This window comes from Syzygium oleosum, unplaced genomic scaffold (genome assembly GCF_021117445.2).
Source record: "Syzygium oleosum isolate NSW1041296 unplaced genomic scaffold, Sole_v2.1 Sole_v2.28, whole genome shotgun sequence".
Lineage (NCBI taxonomy): Eukaryota > Viridiplantae > Streptophyta > Magnoliopsida > Myrtales > Myrtaceae > Syzygium > Syzygium oleosum.
Genome location: NW_026607512.1, coordinates 1,297,187 through 1,316,616, shown reverse-complemented (window position 1 = coordinate 1,316,616; position 19,430 = coordinate 1,297,187). Strand labels below are relative to the sequence as shown.

Below are 19,430 nucleotides of genomic sequence, written 5' to 3'. Positions count from 1 at the left end.
TCTGCGATGCTTGCGTTATGTGGGTTTCCACCTTTTTTATTATATTATTCGTGAAGCAAAGCGAAGGGGTTAGGGAGGCCCGGGAGGGGGAGACATTTCACGGCTTTCGAGTGTTTTTGCCTCTGACAAGGAATGTTGACCCGTCGGGGCTTCCCGGGGACACGTGTCGGAACACACGGCGGTCGCCGTTTCGAAAGAGCATGTACCTACGTACCATGTGTCAGGCTATGACCAAGATATTTCCTCCCTCCTTTCGTGCATGCGTAGGCCCTGTTTTCGTTCGCGCGTCGAGGGCCGATTGGTCCGGAGCATCGCCGGGAATCCAGCTGGCCTATCTTGATTGGTTCTCGTGAGTTCAAATTTTGACAACCTTGTGCAATACGATGCGCCGTGAGAGTATGATACGTAAGAGGGATTGTGGTCAAAAGATGGTGTTGTTTTCGTTGCATGCACCGATCGCACGGGTCGCAGGATGACAGCAGATCTCGATGGCTCCGCGCATGTGACGCATGAACTGGAGAATTCGCATTGGGACTATGTTTTTGTCTTCTATTTCTCTCTCTCTCTCTCGTATGGTGGAGGTCAGAGGAGAAATAAATCACGAGAGTCCAGAAATGGCTGAGCAGTTGGGCAAAGCATCGCAAGAAGGAAACGCAAAGAGAGAATGCCACGGAGTTCGGTCTTTCTATCGAACCCATCTCGTCCTTTCTCCTCTTTACTAACTGGAGTCGTGCTTATGCACCTGAATGAGCGCTTTAAATCGTGCCTGCATCAGTCCACAGTTGCACATTGCCATCGATAATGCACGAGAAAAAGAATATGATGGAGAAGCAAATTAAGGATGCATTTGACTACTTTTTTTTTTTTTGGTCGAAAAAGTCATTAAGTGCCATGATCAAAATAAAGATGTTTAATATCGAAACATAAAATATCCCAAGGGGGTTGGGAGGGTTTAGTAATCTAATTAGAGGGGAGGACATTTCTACATAGAGCTTTAGCGATCCAATCCACCACATGATTTGCTTCTCGCGGACAATAAGGCTGCGCATGACAACGATTCTGTGCCCGGGAACAGATTCTGCTCAGAAATGATTCTTTTTGATTCTGTGCCCGGAATTGATTCTGAGCATTTTAAGGCGTTTGTTAACGGTCCAAAATTCCATCCCTGGAATAGAAAAAGAATGCAAATGCGTTTGGTAACGCCACAAAATTTCTTTTTATTAATAATATTTTTAAATATTTTAATATTTCTTTCTTTTTTTTTTTCTTTTTTTCTTTTCCTCCTTCTTGGCCATAGCCTGCTCGCCGGCCATGACAGGTAAAATATTTTTTTATTAATAATATTTTTATTAAAAGTATTTTTTCTTTTTTTTTGCCATGGCCTGGTCGTCGGCCATGACCGGTAAAATATTTTTTATTAAAATATTTTTATTAAAAATATATATTATTATTTTTTTTTGCCATGGCCTGGTTGCCGGCCATGGCCGGTAAAATATTTTTTTTATTAATAATATTTTTTATTAAAATATTTTTATTTAAAATATACATTTTTATTTTTTTGGGCCATGGCCGGTAAAATAATTTTTTTATTAATAATATTTTTTATTAAAAATATACATTTTTATTTTTTTGGGCCATGGCCTGGTTGCCGGCCACGGCCGGTAAAATATTTTTTTTATTAATAATATTTTTATTAAAAATATATATTTTTATTTTTTTGCCCATGGCCTGGTCGCCGGCCATGGATGGTAAAATATATTTTTTATTAAAATATTTTTATTAAAAATATATTTTTTTCTTTTTTTTTGCCATGGCCTGATTACCGGCCATGGCCTGTAAAATATTTTTTTTATTAATAATATTTTTTATTAAAATATTTTTATTAAAAATATATATTTTTTCTTTTTCTGCCATGTCCTGGTCACCGGCCATGGCAGGTAAAATATTTTTTTTAGTAATAATATTTTTTATTAAAATATTTTTATTAAAAATATATATTTTTTCTTTTTTATGGTCATGGCCTGGTCGCTGGCCATGGCCGGTAAAATATTTTTTATTAAAATATTTTATTCTCGTCAGATCCGGCGAGGGCGGTCCTCGGGCCGGACATTAGAAGCTAAATTAAAAACCAAGAAAAGGAAGAAGAAAAAAAAATTGATTCTCAAAATTGTTCCTAGAATCAAGAAGCTACTTTTTTTTATTCTTGATTCTGCTCTAAAACTGATTCTGGGAACAATTTTTGACAAAATTGTGCCCAGAATCAAAAATTTAAACAAACGCATTTCTGTTCCCAAACTGATTCTGGGAACAAAAGAACAGAATCAAATACTATTTGGCAAGTTGTCATGAGCAGCCTAAGCCAACGAAGCACTTTTAAACTGGGCCAAACTCCTTTTACAATCCTCTATAACAGCCCGGATGCGCCATGGGCTTGGATAAGTGCCTACTATGAGCCCACATACTGATAAGCTATCACTTTCGATCTTTACCTTCATATCAATTAGGGCTTCCGCTTCTTCAGCCGTTGCAAAGGGGATCAATTTCGCAAACCCGGCGACAACAATCCCTCTCGAATCTCGAAGTATGCCAGCAATCGCTCCGTCCGGTTCACCCTCGACGAAAGATCCGTCAACATTCAGCTTAAAGGCGCCATTTTTAGGCGGTTTCCACCTCGCAGGTTTGCTATCTCTCTCTATCAGCTTCGAGTCCTTCGTGAGGTTCCAACGCGTGTAGCTTTTGTTTGTAGCGAACGCTGCCTCCACTATTGTGCTTAGGTCCGGCTTCAGGTTTTGGAACATGAATGCGTTCCCTGATTTCCAGATCTCCCACAAAACACTAGCCATTATCTCCCAGGAAGGTGTGTTGTCGTTACACTCCGTAACTTCCTGTATCCATAGTTCAATTCTTGTCATTGTAAGTCTGGAGATGGAAATATTGATGCGCGGGTCTGACCAAATTTCCTTTGTCCATCGGCATAGCAGGAAGAGGTGTTCTACTGTTTCTGGGGCTTGACGGCAAAATGGGCATAGTGGATGCATTTGACCGCTTACTTAAGAGTTTTCTTCACACTAACGCAAGATGTTCTAATTTTTCCTTTTTTTTTACGGAAGGAAGGCTCGCATGCATAGGAGTGGCCTCATTTCTGTAATCATCCAAGTGAACAGCATATGTTACCACATAATCAACTTGATGAAAGATATCACTACAAAAAAACAAGGTTTTAGCGACGAATTTTGCGACGGAAAAAAATCCGTCGCTAATTCGGCGTCGCAAAATTTAGCGACGGAAAATATCAATTTTCGTCGCTAATTTGCGACGAAAAAAAATTCGTCGCAAATTAGCCACGAACTGTATTCGTCGCTAATTGTCCATCGCAAAATTCGTCGCAAATTAGCCACGAATTGTATTCGTCGCTAATTATTCGTGGCAAAATTCGTCGCAAATTAGCCACGAACTGTAATCGTCGCAAAATTCGTCGCTAATGTGCCACGAAATTTTTTTTTGGTTTCTAAATTGTGACGAAATGTTTTTTTTTTGTCTAAAAATTGTGACGAAATGTATTCGTGGCAAAATTCGTCGTAAATTTTTGATGAATTTTTTTTTTGGTCATTAATTTGCGACCAACTGATCCGTGGTGAAATTCGTCACTAATTTGCCATTCCAAATTTTAACTTGTGCCACAGACGTTGGTCCGGAACGGATTTAGTTGCTGCAAATGGACCCCATTAGTTGCTGCCGTTGATGAAGCATTGGAGTTACCAACCGACTGAAAACCACTAACTTGCCACTTTTTTAGACCTTGAGCATCAAATTTACTCAAATCCAGACACCCTTGGCCAATTTGGGTCCCAGAGAAGTCATCAAAACCAGAGGGAGCACTAATTCTTGTCTGAAAAGGATAGACAGTGTTCCATTGTGAATGTGCAGCTAGATTATGAATCTTTAAGTTGTTGCAATATTGGCTTTCCAATAAAAAGGCATTACTGTGCATAGGCATACCATTAGCTGAAGGAATACACACAGCTTCCCCAGCCAAACCATTCTCTAAATTCAAATCTGCAAATGCAAAAGCAACAGATTGTTCATCAGGCAGTCTTATTTCATTCACTTGAGGGTTCTTGTCAACTTAATCAGCTGATGCTTTTCTCCCGGGCAAACCGCCATTGTTTGGAAAATTCTCACTGTGAGGCCCTTTACTAGACTCAACCAAGATAGGAGACATCGAATCGCCCAAAGACACCCTTTCAAGTCCAGTATCCTCAGGCTGTCGAAATCCAGAAGTACCATTGGGTATTTCACAGAGAAGCTTCTCAAAATCATCAATATCTAGTCCCTTTCTGTTTCCTGTCATTTGCTGAATAGCCAAAATCCTCTCTGGCAAACAGGGACAATCTCCACTGCCAAATGCACTCCTCAATAAGAACCTTCCACCAAACAAAAGAATGAGGTTAATAAACCATTCATATCCCAAAATTCAGCTAAATTGTCCATGATTGGCTAGACCAAACATTCATCAGCAACCCATAAATGCAAAGAGACTTGTCAGACATCTGTGCAGATCACTAGCGACATTCATGGAATCGGAGCATCAGAAATACGTCCCGAGCAATGTAAAGAAAGTGGTCGGCACCGACAATATGATTGAATAACGGAATCCACTATTCTAAACCTTCCCATATGGATGATATCATTCTCCGGTGTGGTCATGAAATCCAGAAACAAGGTTACAATCAGAGGTCCCTTACACGGAATCGATCTCTTTGGAACGGTTGTCCTCGCATTAAACCAACAGATGACCAGAACTTGCATTAGCCTGGTCACCCATAGCGTTTAGTGACAAAATGTAACTCAAAAAGCACAATGAACCAGACCCCAGTAAAGAAAGCCAAGACTAATTGTTGACACCAAAATAAGATTCGGCATAAATGCTGAGTCGGCTTTAGTGCCGAATTTGGTGTATAATGGAAATCAGCCATCTTCCGAAACACGTCTGGACCAAATTCGGAAACATGTTGAGAAGCAAGCGTGAATGGCATCATGTCCCAAATTCGGTAATTGATGAAAATATGTATATTTACCGAAACATGGAAAGTTATAGTTTGGGAAGTTGGAATATTTATGCCTCAGGACGGCGACCTTTTCCCGAAACTCGAGAGGTTTACACTTCGGGAATATACTGAAGAATCACAGCCCAGTCACGTAAATCACGATAGCAAGAAGTTGTGAGCAAAAGCGGGAATGGTGAGCACGAGCATATCGTGGGAAGTTACTTGTCCAGATTTGAAGTCATTTCAGCGGTTGAGATCAAGTTTTGGCGGACAATAAAACTGGAAAAACGTGGTTAGAAAAGGTAGTTATTGGAAGCGCCAAAATTCAAAGTTCGAAAACATGGAAGTAACCGACAAGCAGTTACAGGATAAGAGGAGATACAAATACTCAGAGGAAGCAAAGAGGAAGATACGACCAATAACAATGCAAAAATACTCAAGCTTATCTGCACTTTAGTTTCCTATGCACCTTTACTTTCTGTATTTACAGCTTCTTGTAGCTTTAGTTAACTTTCAAGTCCTTTACAGCTTTCATAGGAGTATTGTAACGTAGCTTGGAACTTTGTTGATCTCAGATCCATTTCCAGTCCATTCAATTTCTATCAATTCCATATAATCCTGTGTTACACTCTATTTTTTTGCCACAATTCTCCTAGAAGTCAAGCCACAGAACCTACCTTAATAAAAACCGAAAATCGAAGTTTCGGTGAAGGATATTCCTCGTCGTAAAACGAGTGAACATCTTTTTGGCACGCCCGGTGGGACTTGCGTGGTAAGATTTGGAGAAATGGTGAGAACCAGGCAATCTGAAGGAATACCGGTGGGTAACATCAACAATCCAGTTGATGGAGCACATTCTGAGCATTATGCGGCTAATCAAGTTGAGGAGAATGCCGACATTCCTCGGCAATTAACTGAAGAACAAGCCCGCGCGTTGGCACCAGATAATACCTTGGTAGCCACGATGAAAAGAATGTTTGAGGAACAGCAGAACGACCTTACCAATCATATAGTGCGACATGTGACTGATGTGATGAAGCCCATCGTGATCAATGCTATAAATAAGGCCACCACTACCCGTTAATTTCAACATGGAGCAGCAAGGGGTGAATCGACCTCAACAGTTCGATCCTAGAGGTCAAGATCCTTGGTTAGGCCAGCAAAATTTAAGGCCATGGAACCCAGATAGAGTCGCAGAATTGGTAATGCAACAATTGGGAGCAGAGAGAGGATTGCCAAGGCCAGTATATAGGAAGCCACATCCCGATTGGGTTGATAAGATACCATATCCAAAGGGTTTCAAGATGCCAGATTTTGTTGTATTTACCGGAGAGGAGGATCAGTCAACTGTGGAGCATGTGGGTCGATTCTTGGCACAATGTGGAGAAGCCGGAACTAATGAGTATTTAAGGCTAAGGTTGTTCCCATTGTCTTTGTCCAAAACAGCATTCACTTGGTATACAAATTTGCCCACGAATTCTATTCAAACATGGGTCGAGATGGAAAGGCAGTTTCATTCTCAATTTTACCGAACGGTACCAGAGGTAACGGTAGCCGATTTGGCCAGGATGTATCAATATAGTACCGAGACAGTAGATCAGTTTATTGCACGTTTCAAGAAATCCAGAAATCGATGTTTAACATCACTCACTGAGAAGGAGTTCACAGATTTGGCTTTTAATGGTTTGAGGTTTAACCTTAAGGAAAGATTTGAAAGACAAGCCTTTGATGATGTCTTTCAGTTAAATGCTCATGTTTCTAAGTACGAACACTTGTTGAAGGAGAAAGATAAGAAGCCGAGTAAGGACAATCGGCAGACAGTGGCACTTTCTGAAAGTACCGAACATGGTGCTACAGCCGAAGAGGAGAATGAGATAGCCGTAGCAACCATGGTGCTTGAAAAACCGTATGTGTGTCCAGCACTTAAACTGGCTAGAGTGAGAGATGTGTCCAAGTTCAAGGCTAAGGAGACAAATAACTACTCCTTTGATATCTACAAGTTAGATGAAATATTTGACCTGCTGTTGAAAGATGGAATGATCAAATTATCTGAAAGACAAGTAATCCCGTCAAAGGAGGAAATAACAAACAAGAGATATTGCAAATGGCATCACTCTACAACTCATGATACGGTGAATTGCATTGTGTTTAGGAAGACTATCCAAGAGGCAATTCGCCAAGGCAAGATTAAATTTGCCGAAGACAAAGGCAAAGCCCTAATGGAAGTAGACACAGACCATTTCCCGAACATGATCAGCATGGTTAATATACGAGAGACGACAGACAGTGACAACAAACAACTTTGCACTCGTTGTCACCAAGAGCTGACTCGGCAAGATCGGGAGTTTCCTAGGTTCCAATACATGAGAGGAACGAGAGGGAGATACAGATCGGGATCGTTTGTCCGCAGGATAGGTAGACCACTGGTGAAATCTGAGATTGTAGCAACCGAAAACTCTTCGGTACAAGTAAGAGAGGAGGAAATTCACCCAAGATAGACAGCACAAGCATTTGAAAGAAAAGATATCGGTGAAAGGAAGGAATACCACCCTGATTCATCTCAACTAGCCCCTCCAAGTCGGGAATTGGTTACGCAAGTTCATGAGGAAAACGAAACATTACCAAAGCCTGCAAAGAAAAAAAGTTTATGGCAGCTATACAAGGAAGGTGATCCCAAAGTCAGATTACTTGGAGAGCCTAGTGGGAAATTTGACTATGTGGTCAATTATGGAGATACGGATGATTATCCACCTCCATCATTACCAATCGAGCCGACTGGCTGGGGAGATGAATTTGATGATCCACCACCATCAATTTCTCAGGAAGTCCACAAAAGAAAAACAGTTAAGGTGCCGTATGACCCTCCCGAAGGAAAATAGTCAACAGTTAGAGCGCCGGGACAGACATCTTACATAACCATCAAAAGGCGTTTCCAACTAATGAGAAACAGATAAAGGAATTTTCAGAGTGGTCGAGCTAAAGGTACAGTAAGGCAAAATTTACCTTTCACATCTGTCAGTAGAAAAGGTAATTGGGTCTGAAAAAGAAACCCTGATGAAAAAGATCGGATTAAACCAGAACCAGGTGATTCGGGAAGTAGCTCTCACATTGAAGTAAAAAAGGGAGTCTCTCAGGTTCCACAGACAATTAATTTTGGGCAGATCACAGTAGCTCTCAACCCAAAACAACAAAGAAAAGTGGAGCGAAAGAACTTGGATCCTAAATTGTCACAAGAAGATGGCGGAAGTTACCGAACTGGCTACTCCAAGATATCAAAGAAATATGGTTCTCCATTACGGATAAACATGGTGTATGCTAAACTTCCAGCGAAGTATGAAACTAATTTGATAGTGGAAGAAGATATCGAACACATTTCAGAAAAGGAGATAGCCATGGCAGAATTTCAGTTCCCCGACAAAGAAGCCATCAAGTTTGATAAGGTACCTTCTGAAAAAGCAAAGCATTAAGATCCTTGATTGTTTCAGGCAGGGTCAATGGTAGGTCTGTCGGTAAAATCTTTGTAGATGCTGGAGCTACTTTAAACCTTATATCTTATAAATACTTCAAGAAATTAGGGAAAGATGACGACGACATTATCTCATCCAATGTTCAGTTATCTAATTTTCTTGGGGAAGTTACCGAAGTCAAGGGGGCAATAGTACTTGATTTAACTATAGGGTCCAAGTCGTCCAAAACGACTTTCTTTGTAGTAAAATCTGATGGTTCATATAATCTGTTGCTCGGAAGAGATTATATACACTCTAATCAGTGTGTACCTTCAACTTTGCATCAAATATTGGCATTTTGGAATGGCGAGAAAGTGGAATATGTTGAGGCAGATTTGGGATATGCTTCAATCGGATGGATTGATATTCGAGATTGTTCACATAAGGGTTATGCTGTCGAATCACCAACGACAGATCTACAGTCCTTTGCTTATTGCCGCTTCGGGGATATGAAAGCTGAATAGATCCCCAAGTCAAGCTTGGCATTAGAAGAATTAGACATTCTTTATGGAAAACGATTTCGTATTGCAAGAAGTTTGTGAAAGGTACTTCACACATTTGGCAGAAATGGCACAGCAAAATGTCGAAGCCTCAGATTGTATTGATGAATGGGAAGAGTTGTTAGTCAAAGAAAACAGAACAATGGAGGCTCAAGATCCATTATTAGAGGTTGATAGAGAAGAACCTGGTTGTTTCCGTCCAGTGTATGTAAGTATGTTTTTGCAAGGGGGCATGAAAGAAAAATTGGTTAACCTGATCAAAGGGTACAAAGATTGCTTTGCATGGGACTATCATGAAATGCCTGGTTTGTCAAGAGATATTGTAGAACATCGCATTCCAATCAAGAAAGGGTTTCGTCCGCATAAACAGTTAGCAAGAAGATTTGCTCCAGATGTGGTTGATAAAGTCAAAGAGGAAATAGAAAGGTTGCTGAAGGCAAAATTTATTGAAACAGCCAGGTATGTTGAGTGGCTTTCAAATATTGTCCTTGTGAAAAAGAAGAATAGAAAGCTGAGAGTTTGTATTGATTTTCGGGATCTAAATAATGCCACTCCAAAGGATGAATACCAAATGCCTATGGCAGATATGTTAGTAGACTCAGCGTCGGGAAATGAGATGTTATCATTGATGGATGGTCATTCGGATTATAACCAGATTTTTTATTGCTAAAAAAGACGTCCCGAAGACAGCATTTAGATGTCCTGGTGCGATCGGGACTTTTCAGTGGGTAGTTATGCCTTTCTGATTGAAGAATGCAGGAGCTACATACCAGCGGGCAATGAACTTTATTTTTCATGATATGATCGGTAAATTCTTAGAAGTTTATATTGACGACGTGGTGGTTAAGTCAGCCCAAGAAGATCATCTGGATTATCTCGAACGGGCATTTATTAGGATGAGGAAGTACAAATTGAAGATGAATCCAACCAAGTGCGCCTTTGGAGTGCAAGCAGGAAATTTCCTGGGATTTTTGGTCAATCAGAGGAGAATTGAAATTGACAAGAACAAAACAAGGTCTATCATGGAGCTTTCCCATCCTACGTCAAAGAAACAATTGCGGATGGTGATTGGAAAAATAAACTTTCATAGAAGATTCATTGCCAATTTGTCTAGTAAAATGGAGCCGATGACACAGCTTCTGCGTCTTAAAAATCAGGACGAATTCATATGGGGAGAGAAACAATAAAAAGCGTTTGATTTGATCAAAGCCTATCTAATGAATCCTCCTGTATTAATGCCGCCGAAAGCAGGCAAACCCCTGAGATTGTATTTATCGGCTACCGATATAACTATCGGGAGTATGTTGGCACAAGAGAATGAGAGTGGAAAAGAACAAGCGGTATATTATTTGAGCAGGATATTAACTGATGTTGAAAAAAGATATACCGCAATTGAAAAATTATGTCTGTCTTTGTACTTTGCTTGTATGAAGTTAAGGCATTATTTGTTGCCAACTACAGTACATGTGATCGGTAAGACCGATATAATAAAATATATGCTATCCCGACCTGTTATAAAAGGACGTATAGCCAAGTAGGCATTTATTTTATCTGAGTTTGATTTGATATATATGCCGATCAAAGCAGTAAAAGGCCAAGCCATTGTTGATTTTCTTACCGAATACCCATGTTTACAAATGGAAGAAAATGAGCAAAGCCTCAGTCAAGTGCTACCATGGACTATGTATTTTGATGGTTCGCGTGCTAAGAGTATGGCTGGAGCTGGATTGGTAATAATTTCTCCCGATGGGGAATTTACAAGGTGCATTTGTAAGTTGGATTTTGAATGTTCAAATAATCAGGCTGAATATGAAGCACTAATTATTGGCTTGGGAATATTGATTGAGCTGAAAGTACAGTTTATCAAAGTATTTGGTGGTTCACAATTGATGGTGAAACAGTTAAAGGGAGAATACCAATGTTCAAATAAAAATTTAATTGGTTATTACTATTTGGCTAAGAAGCAATTAGAGCAATTCAGAGAGTATGACATAATCCATGTTATAAGAGACACAAATTTCGAGGCTAACGAGTTGGCTCAAGTAGCTTCTGGATACCGAATATCAAAAGAGTTGGCAGACATCACAACTACTATAACGCTGTCGGTACCTTCTATTGAACAAAGAAAGATACCGATAGTAGTTAGCAAAGTAGTTCGAGAAAAGGATTGGAGACAAACCATCATCGAATATTTGAAGAACCTAGATTCAAGATATCGAAGGCTGAGGATGCAAGCCCAGAAATATGTTATGTTGGGAGAAGAATTATACCGAAAATCCTCAGATAGATTGCTCTTACGCTATCTTGATGAAGATAATGCGAAATTGGTTATGGCAGAAGCACATGAAGTTATATGTGGAGCACATCAAACAGGAATCAAGATGAGATGGCTGTTAAAAAGGTATGGATATTTTTTGCCAGCAATGATGCAGGATTGTATTAACTATGCCAAAGCATGTCTTTCGTGTCAAAAGCATGGACCGTTGCAGCATGTACCTACTATGGAGCTCCATTCTATCATAAAGCCATGGCCATTTAGGGGATGGGCAATGGACATAATAGGTAAGATGTATCCACCTTCTTCTCATAAGCATAGTTACATTTTATTGGCTACGGATTACTTTACAAAGTGGGTGGAAGCCATTCCATATAAGAGTATTACACAGAAGACTGTGATCAAGTTTATTGAAGAAAACATAATTCATCGGTTTGGCCTGCCTGAGTCAATTGCTGCGGACCAAGGAATAGTATTCACTGGAAGAAAAGTAATAGAATTTGCACGATCAAGAGGAATCAAAATGGTCTATTCCACACCATATTATCCCCAGGCGAATGGACAAGCTGAAGCAACTAATAAGGATGTTATTAGACTGATCAAGAAACATCTAGAAGAAAATCCAAGAAAATGGGATGTTCTACTGTCGACGGTGTTGTGGGCATACCGAACATCACGAAGATCAAGTACAGGTATCAGCCCTTATATGCTTACATACGGACAAGAAGCAGTTTTACCGATGGAGATAACAGTACAATCTTTAAGAGTCCAATTGCAGAGCGAAATGTTGTCCGAAGATTATAGGGATTGGATGCACATAAATTTGGATGAGCTAGACGAAGTTCGTGCGGCTTCTTTGGATCAGTTGATTGCACAAAAGAAAAGAGTAGCCAGAACTTTTAATAAAAGGGTTAAAGTCAAACAGTTTATTATGGGGGATTTGGTGTGGAAAGCAATTTTTCCATTTAATCTCCAAAACAGGAAATTCGGTAAATGGTCATCAAATTGGGAAGGCCCATATTTAGTTACTGAAGTGCTCAGTGGGAATGCATATCGATTGATGGATGTCAATGGAAAAGAACTATCACGTTCTATAAATGGGAAATTTTTGAAGAAATATCATCCATCAATCTGGGAAACACAAGAAAATTAATTTATTCACTCGAAATGAAAGTACATTCTAATCTTGGTAACAAAAATCTGCAAATCATTAACAAGTTTGAGGTTTTGGGCTACATAATGAGAATGCAAGGCAAGATCCTGATGGAGTTTAGATTGTTGTCCCTCGAGATACTCCAGGTGACGAGAATGAAAGCGGACGATTTCAAACTTCTCCCAAGCTTCTTGAAGCAATTGCCTGTACTTGTTTGAAGAAACTTCAACCATAGACTTAACAAGTTTGAGGTTTTGGGCTACATAATGATAATGCAAGGCAAGATCCTGATGGAGTTTAGATTGTTGTCCCTCGAGATACTCCAGGTGACGAGAATGAAAGCGGACGATTTCAAACTTCTCCCAAGCTTCTTGAAGCAATTGCCTGTACTTGTTTGAAGAAACTTCAACCATAGACTTAACACGGGAAATTTCATCTCTGAGTATCCTCCGCTCCACACGATGATGATTGGAAAAGAAATTGAGAAGTTGACGTGTCATCTCAATGTCATCTCTAGCTTGAGTACAGGAGTCTTGAGCTTGAGCATATTTCTCTTTGGAATTTCGTAATCGAGAAGATTCTTCCTCAATTTGAAGATGAAGGGCGTCAGCTTCCACAATAATAGGCTCCAAATTCCAAATTTCCCTCACATTATGTTCGAATTCATCAAAGCTAGCAGGGAATAAAGAGCATAGCTCCCAAACCAGATCCAAGAAGGCAGAATCTGTAGACAGAAACACTTTGGATCTAAAGAAGTTTGTCAAATCGGTAACTTCTACCTTATGCTTGTAATTCAATAATAAAGCATGATGTCCTTGAGACAGTAATTTGTGCAGTCGCCTCCATAAGGACCGATCACCTAGATAGTGGAATAAACAAGGTGCCCATGTTAAATAGTTGTCAAAGCCCAAATCTGGTAATGTTCAGTGGAAAATTTACCTTCATAGGAAATGCGACGTCTTTATGATCGGGACCAAAGAAGCAATTGAGATGAAGAGCCATGTGAAGACATCATGAACAGGACTGTAAGTTTCCAGGAAAGATTTGGTAGCTTGGGTAGTTATAAAGGTAAAGGATATGGAGCAGATCGTGGGTAGTAATACGCCAGAGTTCTTTTTGGGGAACTAAGATAGAGGCAGAACGTGGTTTATGCATATGGACAAACAGTTATCTTTGAAGTTAGTAATTTCAGAGAGGATAAGCAGAAAGGAAGGTTATTATTTGACCTTTAAGTTATGAGAGTTGCAATGGAACAATTTTCTTTGAGTTGGTTTAAATGTCAAAGGAGCCAAATGGAGATTACGTTTAACCTTTGGTTAAGAGGGTTAAATTATTGATGTGAACAAAGCACATCGTCAGGAATTTGTATCATCGAGATATTAAGTGAATGTAAAGGAGATCAAAATCCAGCAAGTGGGTCTTTCAATTTATTTCCATTTGGCCAATAGAGCTTTGGCCTCGATTACAAAATCTCTCAATTCAGTCTCAAGCCTATGGTTTTCATCCATAATCTCAGCTCTCTTCTTTTCATGGACTGTGACCATTCCAATAGAAGCATCAAATTCTTTCTCCAACTCCCAACACTGCTTCATTTTGCGTCTGAGTGTAGGACAAAAAGTCGAAACTGTGAGCTTCTGTTCTTCTAATTGAGCATTCACCATCCTCAGCTCTGCCTCAAGCTCTTCTTTCCTGGCCTCCATGCGTTGAAGTTTGCTCTCTTCAACGTTGAAATTGTTGTAGAAAAGACGAGCATCTTCACGCTTACGAGCTAGCTCATCTTGGATTGCCAGTCCTCGATTTTCCCCAAAGAGAAGGCAAGGGAGTTGATCAAGGTTGACTCTTATTGTGCCTACAGCATCCACAAAGCCAACAGCAAAGAGATCAATCTTGTCCTGGAAAGGCTAAGATAAAACAAAGGATGGATTACCAGAGCATACTTCCTGGAAGAGAATCCTTGCCTGGCGTTCCTTATCAGAGTCATTGTTCAATTTTTCATAGCCAGGTTCCAATAAGTTAAAGAGCTTTTCCCATTTAGCTTTGGCTATTTTTTTGGAAATTTCGGCAGACATTGATAAAGTTGAGGACTCTGGAGAATCAGGAGCTGTGGAAGAGCTAGGATGAGTACCTGCTAATATCCTTTCCATTTCTGCCTGTTCAGCTTGAGAAAAAATTTCTATCTCGGCAGGTGGACTAGGCACAGCACGAGATGTGGAGGGAGGCAAAACAGTAACTGTATAAGTAGCAGGTAGCAATGGTACACTTGATGCTCTTTCGGAAATTGAAGTCTCTTGAGGCATAGGAGTGAGCTCATCAGTAACTGCAAGTGGTGGTATACTTGATGCTCTTTCAGAAATTGGAGTCTCTTGAAGTACAGGGATGGGCTTATCGGTAATTGCAAGTAGTGGTACACTTGATGCTCCTTCAGAAATTGGAGTTTCTTGAAGCACCGGAGTGGGCTCATCAGTAACTGCAAATGTTGGCCTATGTATATTAGATAACAGCATAAAATCTTGAATCAAACAAAAGATAGTAATATTTACCGATGAAAGATGAAGAAAGATCTTTTTCAGATCCTATAACAGGGGCAAGAGTATCCTTTGGTGGTAGGCCAACATTGGTAAAGGATTGGAAGCTGGTGGGGTAGGAGCCTTGCTAGAAAGAGAAACAGGAGAAGCAGTACTGGGCTGATAGGTCTTAAGAGTTCCTGGATTAATCAGAAGATAAACAAGTTAGTGCTGTAATAACCTCCAAAAGTAAAGCATGAGAGTTACCTTTTGAAGTGCGTGGCTTTATCATATGGAGGTTGAGTATCAAACAAAATACATGAATATGGAAAAGCAGAATCAAGTTACCTTTAGAAGACTTTGTTGGTTTGGTTGAAGGTACATTTGCAGCTTCGATTGTTTTTGACACTATAAGGGGAATATCATCCCTTATCTTCAGGAGAATTTGATCTAGAGAATCTGAAAACACGGTCTTTCGATAACCATCCCACCAGAGGTCAAAATCGGCTGAAGAATGGTTGGGATATCCAGTGAATTCGACAACACGAGACAATCGATGAATACCCCGAACCAGTGTGGTCAGCTCAACAAAAGGTTGATTATCTTTTAGCTTGCAGGATATTTTATCAAAGGAAGCATAAGAGAAAGTATAAAGGGCCGGAACAGGGACCCCTTGAATCAGCCCAAGCTGTTTGGCACAGTATTGGGGAGAGTAGATTTCAAAACCAGCAACGAATCTACCATTTGTTGAAAATCTTACAGGAAGATCAACAGAAGTCAGAACAGTCTGCCAGAAGTCACTCCTATTTTTCTGGAAAGCAGAAAGGTAGGACTTGAATCGGGAAACAAAGAAAGGAGAGAAGGAATATGGGTTCTCTTCCACAGAATAGATTTGAGAAATAAAATACCGAAGATAAGAAGATAGCTCTTCGGGAACAGGGATTCTTACTCAAGGCCTGGCAGACTGGTTGGTCAGGAATGGAAATTGAAAGGGGTTGGATAACTTGATCCTTAGAAAACCAGGCAGAGAAATAGAAAGCCGCCCATGCTTGAAGAAGCCAAAGAGGACCACCAAAAACTCCACTAACTTCTTCTGAAGCAATGGAGGAGGAAGCATGGGCTAAACCCCGATATAGCAAAGCTAACATGATTTTGCCTAGTGCCAGTGAGGTCCCTGATGCTAGAGCGGAGGCAACAACAACAAAATCATTCGAAATCCTAACTATGGGGTGGCAGAAAAAGAATTTACAAAGCCAGTACAAAAGAAAAGCAGTATACTCCTCGTCAGTAACTATACTCTCCTTCTTGAAGTACTTTTTTATGAATGCCCCATAGGCCATTTCAGAATCAGATAATTTACCAAGCATTGAGCGGGAATCTGGAGACAGGGTAGATGGGTCTGTACCTAAAGGAGAGAGCCCAGTAAGGCAGTATACATCAAGCAAAGTTACCGACATAGGAGAGAAAGGGAAAAAGAAGCAGTTAGTGGAAGTCAACCAAAAGCAAGATAATGCTCCGATCAGTTCGCGATTCAAATGGTAATCAAAGCAGCTAAGACGCAAATCATTATGAATCGAAAGGGTATCCCAAAGAGGACCCTTAGAAGGAAGGAGTCGAAGATACCATTGGTAGAAATCTGGCTCAAAGTCAGAAAAAGCCCTAAGGCGAGGGGGACGAGAGTGCCACTGATATGCCAAGATAGATGACTCGTGGACTGGAAGCACCTCAAATTGGTGACGTGGGAAGTGGCTTGATAGGCACATTGGAATAGAGAAATGATTGTGAACTGCTGGACCAAGGATGTAAGAATCCTCGAAGTCATTCTCCACGGACAACAGATGAAATTCTTCGTTGAAATCTTCGGAATCTCGGAATATATGGTAGCGATCAAGAGCGTCTGATGCGGAAAAGGGAAAAGTTTGATCCTTGGAAGCTTTGGAAGCCATTGGGTTCAGACGAATATCGAGAGAGAGTGCAGAGAGTCGAGAAGGTGAGAATACAAAGGAATGAAGAAAGGAACGATTTTTAGAAGAAGTGTTTTGAAGACGAAAGGGCAAAGCGCACGAAGCAAGGTGACGAAGCGACAGCAAGAATACAACGTAAGTGTCTTTTCTTTTGGCATTTAAAAGAATTAAAAGTTCTTTTAATCCTTTTAAAATGGGGCATATGTTGACACCAAAATAAGATTCGGCATAAACGCTGAGTCGGCTTTAGTGCCGAATTTGGTGTATAATGGAAATCAGCCATCTTCCGAAACACGTCTGGACCAAATTGGGAAACATGCTGAGAAGCAAGCGTGAATGGCATCATGTCCTGAATTCGGTAATTGATGAAAATATGTATATTTACCGAAACATGGAAAGTTATAGTTCGGGAAGTTGGAATATTTATGCCTCAAGACGGCGACCCTTTCCCGAAACTCGGGAGGTTTACACTTCGGGAATATACTGAAGAATCACAGCCCAGCCACGTAAATCACGATAGCAAGAAGTTGTGAGCAAAAACGGGGATAGTGAGCACGAGCATATCGTGGGAAGTTACTTGTCCAGATTTGAAGTCATTTCAGCGGTTGAGATCAAGTTTTGGTGAACAATAAAACTGGAAAAACGTGATTAGAAAAGGCAGTTATTGGAAGCGCCAAAATTCAAAGTTCGAAAACATGGAAGTAACCGACAAGCAGTTACAGGATAGGAAGAGATACAAATACTTAGAGGAAGCAAAGAGGAAGACACGACCAACAACAATGCAAAAATACTCAAGCTTATCTGCACTTTAGTTTCCTATGCACCTTTACTTCCTGTATTTACACCTTCCTGTAGCTTTAGTTAACTTTCAAGTCCTTTACAGTTTTCATAGGAGTATTGTAACGCAGCTTGGAACTTTGTTGATCTCAGATCCATTTCCAGTCCATTCAATTTCTATCCATTCCATATAATCCTGTGTTACACTCTGTTTTTTTGCCACAATTCTCCTAGAAGTCAAGCCACAGAACCTACCTTAATAAAAACCGAAAATCAAAGTTTCGATGAAGGATATTCCTCGTCATAAAACGAGCGAACACTAATATGAAAAATTCAAAGCCATTTGGATCATCAGGGGACCTTGTTTCCTCGTTTTTTTACGTCTAGTACACAAAACTATCTAAACAAGACTACTCATCTAACCTGAACAGACATTACGCGAAAAGGGTCAATTTCGCCAAAACCCATAAAAGAATCTCCATGGCCAGGATGGCGACGGGCGGCTGGACGAGACCCGGCGCAAGGCGGACGGCGCGCGGCGACAGGGCAACGAGCGGCGGCTGCTGGTCTGGGCGGAAGGTCGCACTCATGGTTGGCTCGGGGCGAGGCGCGGTCGAGGGGCGACGGCGGTGGCGCGGCGGTCGGGTGGAGCCTGACAGCCGGATGGCGACACGGCAACCAGACGAGCAGCGGCGGCGCGCGGCGGTGGGGGTCCCATCGGTGAGTCGTAGGCGGAACAGCGGACGTGCGCGCGAGGAGGAAGAAGAGAAGAAGAAGAAGAAGAAGAAGAAGAAGAAGAGGAAGAAGACAAGAAAAAGAAAAAGGAAGAGAGAGAAGGGGGGGAAAAGGAGGCGGCAATTTTTCTTTTTTTTTTGGTCAAATGGGCGGGAATTTTTCTTTTTTTTTGGTCAAATCCGTCGCAAAATTCGTCGCAAATTTGCGACGAATTTATTTTCCGTCGTAAATTTGCAACGGATTTATTTTTCGTCGCGATTAATAAATCCGTCGCAAATTTGCGACGGATTCCAAAAATAAAGGGCATTTTCCAATCTGTTGCAAATTTGCGACGGGTTTATTTTCCTTCGCAAATTTGCGACGGAAGTGATCTTCGCGGCACATGGTACCCATTTTTTCAAATCTGTCGCTAATTTGCAACGGAATTAGCGACGAAAATGTTTATACCAACCAATTTTTCGAATCCGTCGCTAATTCCGTCGGAACCTTGAGTAGATATGCTTCTACACTTTTACATACAATGATACATTACTTATATTTGACGAATTAGTAAATGTCATGATCTAATTCGTCTAAGGGCGGCAAGTCTGGTAATGTTTTTTTTTTTCATTAGAGTAGCGGAGGAATGTCAAACAACTACGGGACGTTGTTACGAAATGGGCCAATGTGACTAGCATTATGAACACTGTGGAGAAACATGACTGATGTGGATGTCGTTGTTACAAACAGACTCGATTAACGCTTTCTCAAATAACAATAGGGCTCTGATACCAAGTCAAGAATGTGATAAAAAAAAATAAGAGCAATATATATATATATATATATCATTGTCAAATGAAGAGTACACAAACCTATTTATCGGTTTTATAGGATGACTATGTAAAAGGGAAAATATCAATTACAATCAATTAAAGGAAATATAGGGAATCTTCTAAATATTTCTCTAATGGAATTAATGCCTTCTATTC

The 19,430-nt window shown here is 40.5% G+C and overlaps 1 long non-coding RNA gene across 1 annotated transcript; it reads right to left on the bottom strand.

Moving 5' to 3' along the window:
* Positions 1-4,329: 4,329 nt before the first annotated feature.
* On the bottom strand, positions 4,330-18,224 carry LOC130135165 (uncharacterized). The gene is made up of 2 exons (XR_008814638.1): positions 18,151-18,224; positions 4,330-4,424 (listed from the first exon to the last, which is right to left on the bottom strand). It is a non-coding gene; the product is annotated as an uncharacterized LOC130135165 (long non-coding RNA).
* Positions 18,225-19,430: the final 1,206 nt, after the last annotated feature.